The sequence below is a fragment of the Oncorhynchus nerka genome, linkage group LG13, assembly GCF_034236695.1.
Source record: "Oncorhynchus nerka isolate Pitt River linkage group LG13, Oner_Uvic_2.0, whole genome shotgun sequence".
Lineage (NCBI taxonomy): Eukaryota > Metazoa > Chordata > Actinopteri > Salmoniformes > Salmonidae > Oncorhynchus > Oncorhynchus nerka.
Genome location: NC_088408.1, coordinates 43,951,055 through 43,958,034, shown reverse-complemented (window position 1 = coordinate 43,958,034; position 6,980 = coordinate 43,951,055). Strand labels below are relative to the sequence as shown.

Below are 6,980 nucleotides of genomic sequence, written 5' to 3'. Positions count from 1 at the left end.
AGTAGGCCTATGTGTAGCTATCTGTAACATAATTATTTATCCCACCCCCTATAATTACTGTAGCTACATGTTCTTACCTCTATGCGGCACAGCCTTCAATATGTGAGACTCAATGTGTGCTCACAAACTGACATAGTCTCAGGGCTTGATAATGGAGCCAGCTGGCAGAAGGGAAAATTATACAATTGTCACGTCTGGCACTTGGATAAAACCATGTGGCCATCAGCAGCTTTAAAACTGATATGCTGTCAAACACAAACATGACAAATAGTTTAGTAAGCTAGCTAGTTAGATGAGTTGAAAACATAAGCTATTAGTCGCTACAGCAAACAGGACTCTTTGTGACGATAGCTACTTTAACAGGCTAGGTTAGCTAACGTTAGCTTGGTAAATTATGGCTACATTAATGTTAGAGAGTAATACAAAGCTAGTATACATCTATGAAGAACGTAGGTAGCTTCACCAAAGACACAGCGCAAAGTGAATGGCAAAATGTTAGCCTCACCGAAATTCCTTACTGTCATCTGCCGACCAAGACCAAACTCGAAAAGTTTGAAAACACAGCAGCCACTCAAAACGGTCTTGAGTTGCAACAAATCTGCCCTATTAGCATATTGCTTTCCATACACCCACTTCTGTTGATCCTCCCACTTCCAGGCATACTCCACGTATGCAGTTACCCATGAGGCGCAGTGATACATTTCAGATGGAATTGTTAGCATTCATAGGTATGTCTGTGACGGCCAATGTAGCACGGCTTGTAACGCAGCTAGTCCAATCAGCATCCAGGGTCCAAACGATCAATTTTATAAAAGGTATTAGTGAACACCATAACAGTGAACCTTTAAAACTGAGTTAGTGTTTCATTTTAATGCCACTGGTGTTGGAAAGTATCAGTGTTAATAGGGCAACACTTTGAAAAGTCTAAATTCAACAGACCCGGTATTCAATTTACAGATCAGATGTTGCTGTGTGTGTCTGGATGAAGCCAATTTCTGGAGAAACAGGACAGTGTCAGCAGTCTATAGAAGTGTGTGTGTGTGTGTCACAGGGGCAAGTGGTGACAAACGATGGCAAATTGGAGTGAAAGCCCCCTGCTGCTTCTTCGCCATGCCAACCAAGGATCAGAGGCTAGGAGGTGGCTGAGAAAAGTCATTCACACACACAGACACACACCAGCAGTCAAGGGGCCAAGTCTTTACAAAGAGGTTGGATATAGGGGAGATCCAAACAGACGCTTCTCTCCAATGTTCTTTTATTTAACCTTTATTTTATCAGGGAGTCATACTGAGACCAAGGTCTCTTTTACAGAAGAGCCCCAAATTAAATAAATTACAGAAAATAAATAGATCAAAATAAAATTACAAAATGCAAGCAGAAAGAAAACATGGAAAAACACATGCATCAGTAATACGGTCCTCAATCAGCTTTAAGAACATTTTAAAGATTGTTTTTGAAGAGGTCCAGGTGTGGCCACTCGCATGTCCAAAGTTTAGCAAAGATGTTAGGTACAGTGGACCTTTTTGTAAAGGGGCTTTGTTTTTGAAGAGGTCCAGGTGTGGCCACTCGCATGTCCAAAGTTTAGCAAAGATGTTAGGTACAGTGGACCTTTTTGTAAAGGGGCTTTATAAATGAAAACATTGAATCAAATACTTCTCAGATACCGGAGCTTGTGAATTCAAATAGACTTTATTACAGAGAGTAACAAAGCCGAGCAATTCCATCGAAGAACTCTTCATTCTTAGTGCTTGGCTTTTATGCAGTCTTACCCTTACATAACATCGTCAGTCCACTTTATGAACCTTTTGTCTTACTTAGTTTCCATTCTCTTATTGGCTCAGACATTGGGGCATAGATTCTATTGGTGGCTTGAGATGCATACTCCTACTGGTGCATATCACTGATTAGCTAATGTTCCTGTTCAAAGGTCTTCAGAAGTTCAGGCCGATGTATGATTAACTTCTTGGTGACAGGGGGGCAGTATTGAGTAGCTTGGAAGAATAAGGTGCCCAGAGTAAACTACCTGCTACTCTGTCCCAGATGCTAATATATGCATAGTATTAGTAGTATTGGATAGAAAATACTCTGACAGTTTTCAAACTGTTTGAATGATGTCTGTGAGTATAACAGAACTCATATGGCAGGCAAAAATCTGAGAAAAAATCCAACCAATAAGTGGGAAATCTGAGGTTTGTAGTTTTTCAATTCAGCCCCTATTGAAGATACAGTGGGATATTGGTCATGTTGCACTTCCTAAGGCTTCCACTAGATGTCAACAGTTTCTAGAACATTTTTTTCAGGCATCTACTGTAAAGGGGGGCTGACTGAGAGGGGAATGAGTCCGGTGTCTTGTCAGAGAACCACGGGCTTGTAACGCGCGGTCATGAGAGAGTTAGCTCGCGTTCCATTGCTTTTCTACAGACAAAGGAATACTCCGGTTGGGACATTATTGAACATTTATGATAAAAACATCCTAAACATTGATTCTATACTTCGTTTGATATGATTCGTTTGATATATTTATAATGTTATTTCTGACTTCTGTTTTTACTCAGATTATTGCATTGTATGGTTTTTGCGTAAAGTTTTTTTGAAATCTGACAAAGTGGCTGCATTAAGGAGTAGTTCATCTAAAGTTCCATGTATAATAGTTGTATCTATTATCAATGTTTATTATGAGTTGTCACGATCGTCGTATGGAGGGGACCAAAGTGCAGCGTGGTGTGAATACATTCTTCTTTATTGAAGGAAGAACACTTAAACAAAACAACAAAATGATAAGATGACCGTGACTGCTAACGAAACACTGAGCTAACGTGCAACATAACATAGACAATAACCCACGAAATCCCCAAAGAAGATGGCTGCCTAAATATGGTTTCCAATCAGAGACAACGATAAACACCTGCCTCTAATTGAGAACCAATCTAGGCTAACCATAGACCTACATAAACACCTAGATGGAAACAATCCCAAAATCTACAAAACCCCTAGACAGTACAAAAACCCTAGATGAGACAAAACACACATACCACTCTCGTCACACCCTGACCTAAACAAAATATACAAAGAAAACAAAGAATACTCAGGTCAGGGCGTGACATGAGTATTTCTGTAAATTGATGTGGCTCACTGCAAAATCACTGCATGTTTTGAAACTACTGAACATAACACACCAATGTAAAATTAGATTTTTGGATATAAATATGCACTTTATCGAACATAACATACATGTATTGTGTACCGTGAAGTCCTATGAGTGTCATCTGATGAAGATCATCAACGGTTAGTGATTAATTTTACCTCTATTTCTGCTTTTTGTGACTCCTCTCTTTGGCTGGAAAAATGGCTGTGTTTTTCTGTGGTGACCTAACAAAATCGTTTGTGGAGCTTTCGCTGTTAAGCCTTTTTGAAATCAGACACTGTGGCTGGATTAACGAGAATTTTATTTTAAAATTGTGCCTAATACTTGAGACATTTGATTTATGACATTTCTGTTTGAAATTGACGCCCTGCAATTTCACTGGCTGTTGGCTAGCGGAACCCCATTCCACAACAGGCTAATGATGAAAATAATAATGGCCTCTAAGCCTTCAAGCTGCATACTGGACCCTATTCCAACTAAACTACTGAAAGAGCTGTTTCCCCCTGCTTGGCCCTATGTTGAACATTATTAAAGGCTCTCTATCCACCGGATGTGTACCAAACTCACTAAACGTGGCAGTAATAAAGCTCTTGAAAAAGCCAGACCTTGACCCAGAAAATATAAAAAAACTATTGGCCTATATTGAATCTCCCATTCCTCTCAAACATTTTAGAAAAAGCTGTTGTGCCTTGCTGAAGACAAACAATGTAAGAGAGTAATAGGATACGGCATGTGTCAAAATTGATTGATTGCTGACCTTATGACCTGATGACATGTACAGAATATGTGCCCCCGCCCCGCCCCCCCCCCCCCCCCTGTTCGTGTGGTCATGTGTTAGAGGGTGTTTGAACTTTTGGGGCCCATGCCCCCTCCACCCCCCCAGTTTTATCTCCCTTATGGTTGTTATCTATGAAGCAGGAATGTCTGGGGCTATAGATAGCGCTGGGGCCTCAGCATTATAAATGTCCAGAACAAGCCATTTTTTAAGACCTGAATATTAAGCATCTAAAAATATGTCTACAAGGGGAATTCTCGGAGTGCTCTGTAGCTCATGTCACGAACCCAACGCCAAAAGCTTGGAGGATATTTTGGTAAAGGCTCCCGAATGTTTTAACGGATTTCTGTGTACAAGCGAGGGCCATATTTCGTACATATTCAACCCGGAGGAATCTACGGTTAAGATATTCACAGACAGCGTGTCCCAACCCTTTTATCGTGCAGAACCCGAGCCTTTTTCTCTAGCGCTAAGGATGCGAGAATGGCTTAAAATAAGGCTAGCTTTGTGTCAAATGGAACGTGCCATGAGTGCTTCAAGGCTGCCAGGATATGCGTTGGAAGAACAAGTCTGTGGACGTCAGGATCTAATGGCCCTGAGAGTCACATCCATGGGGTATACCCCGGACTCCAGAGTGACAATTTTAGCATGTGAACAATTTGACAGGTCAAATGCTACGAAAACGGTCAGTCCATATGTATCCTCCAAAGCATGCAAGGATGTACATTTTTTTCAAATAATGTTCAGTTTTAAATGGCGCGATTACCACATTTTCCGAACCCTGATGAATAAGCTGGACAGTCTTTTCGAAAATCGTGAACAATTACGGCGATGGCCTAGGTTATCGTTGAGACATACCCCGGAACAACATAGGTTATCGTTGAGACATACACCGGAACAACAACAAGTTCGAAGGCGGATCTTTCCCTGGCAGGAAAGTGGACAGAGCTTCGACGGAGCGCGGAAAAGACTTTGTGATGGGGAATTGGAAACGGATAATGTTCAGGGCTAACAGGACCCCATATATCTGTAAGAAATAGTTAAAATAAATGTTGAATTATAACGTGTGTTAAAATGTAGGTGTTAATTTTTTTAAATGTGTACCCCCCCATTTAACTAAGGGGTAGCGCTCTTTTCTCTCAAGCTAGGGTCTGGCGCAGACAACTGTAAGATCTGAAAAAAAACATGTATTATTTTATAGTCTATTCCTACATTGGGTATGTTATGAACATTACGTTTTATTAAAGTTTGTAATAATGTACAAAGACCTGCATCCAAGTTTTTTTTTATTTTTACATAAAACACGTGTGCTGCATGTTTAAATATTATTCAAATGGGTTACTTAATTCAAACATGTCTTAAAGGTTGTACGAAATATTTTGTAATTCAATAAAAGGAATGTTTAAAAACGGTATCTCACCCTTTAACTATGGGAAAAACCTATTTAACAACGTCTTCCAACTCTGTCACGAAGTAAAATAGAATCAGAGTGTTTGTGTGTGTGTGGGGAGGGGTCTTGAGGCGGAGCAACAGGCGTGTGTGTGTGTGTGTGTGTGTGGTTGGTTGTGTGTGTAACATAAATCCTAAGGTTGGGGGGTCCCAGAACTCTTATCTGTAGAGAACCGTTTGAAACCAAGGTGTGCACTATCATGCATAAGGCATGTCGAGATATCAGCCGAACAGCGGGGGTTAAACATAGATATCTCTAATCTGCGGCCCCCACACACCCCGTTTGCAGACAGAATGTCACGACATCCCCTCCTGTTGTTTGAATTCACAGCCTGTGTTCTCTAAACCAGACATACATGGGTTGGGGTGTAGCTTACATCTCTCAAAAAAACTCATTCCGAACTTTTAGATAGTTAGGGACAGAACTATTTTTAACGTTGTCAGCATTGCTTTAGCGCAAACATAAAGGCCTGAATATTGAGCTGCATGGACAGATTAAAATAATAATAATAATATTCGGAATAAGGGAATCTCGCATAATGGATATTTCTGGAGGTGAGTAAATGAAAAAAACATATTTTAAGATTTGTTTGAATATTAAACCCTAGTTATTTGGGTATTTCAGGCCAAAAGCCCAATATAGGTAAAAAAAAAAAAAAAAAAAAGTGTAGATATAGCGTATAACTGTTAACATTGTCTAATGGAATCTAGGATCCCCGACATTTACGCAGCTTTTACGCGATTTACCTGATCTGGAACATGATGGGGGTTCGCAGGAGCAAAAGTCTGGCAGACAATCACCAACGGCCTTTTTTCGTTGTAAGTCCTTATAATTAAACACATACCCAAGAAATATTTATATATAAACATTTTAAAAATAGGTTGTACTATTTTTTTAAACTATTTTATGTATTTACAGCCGACATACAGCCCTTTATGATAAAGGATGCGTTATGGACAGCTGACACGCAGGACTTTGATGCAATTCTACCGTTCACTGTGGCCCAAGTACACTGCTCAGAATCAAGCCCACCCGAAAACTACTGTTGGGCCGGGAACTTGCTGCTTCACGAGCCGGCGCTCCAGGGACAAGGTATGGGACCATTATACAGTTTTGTTATTAGTTATCAGCCTTTTTATTAGTTATAGATCTGTTGATAGCCTATGTTAAAACAAGGACAAATAATGTTTTTTCAGACTGCCCGGAGACAGACCCAGCAGAATCTGGAACGCTAGAGGGAAAAAGTCACACACCCCCGGTTTCGGCGATTCGTCACAACAAGCGCCAAAAAAGCTGAGGTATTTTAACTATATACTGTTAATATATATTATTATAACGGAAAGGTATTTGACATTTGTATGTAGCTAACATATATATTTTTATATCTAGTAACGAAATTATTTATGTATTATTTTCATTCAGACTCCGCACCGGCGAAAAACGGCACAGACGACCACATAAATCTAGAGCTGGGGGATTCCGGCGCCCCGAGCATTCCGAATGAAACACCCAAGAGACCTGTTTTTAATGACATGTCAGATGTTGATGACCAGCTATTCTGTGATGCGGCCAACCTTATAGACCCAGTCAATTCTACGGCCTCAATACCT

The 6,980-nt window shown here is 40.3% G+C and overlaps 1 long non-coding RNA gene across 3 annotated transcripts; it reads left to right on the top strand.

Moving 5' to 3' along the window:
* The first annotated feature begins 4,033 nt into the window (after positions 1 to 4,033).
* LOC135574596 (uncharacterized) lies at positions 4,034 to 6,658 on the top strand. Of its 3 annotated transcripts, none has more exons than XR_010465477.1 (4): positions 4,034 to 4,949; positions 6,101 to 6,188; positions 6,289 to 6,462; positions 6,567 to 6,658. It is a non-coding gene; the product is annotated as an uncharacterized LOC135574596 (long non-coding RNA). The 3 variants fall into 3 exon arrangements; XR_010465475.1 differs by having other exon boundaries at positions 6,081 to 6,188; XR_010465476.1 differs by lacking the exon at positions 4,034 to 4,949 and adding an exon at positions 5,848 to 5,924 and having other exon boundaries at positions 6,081 to 6,188.
* The last annotated feature ends 322 nt before the right edge of the window (positions 6,659 to 6,980 follow it).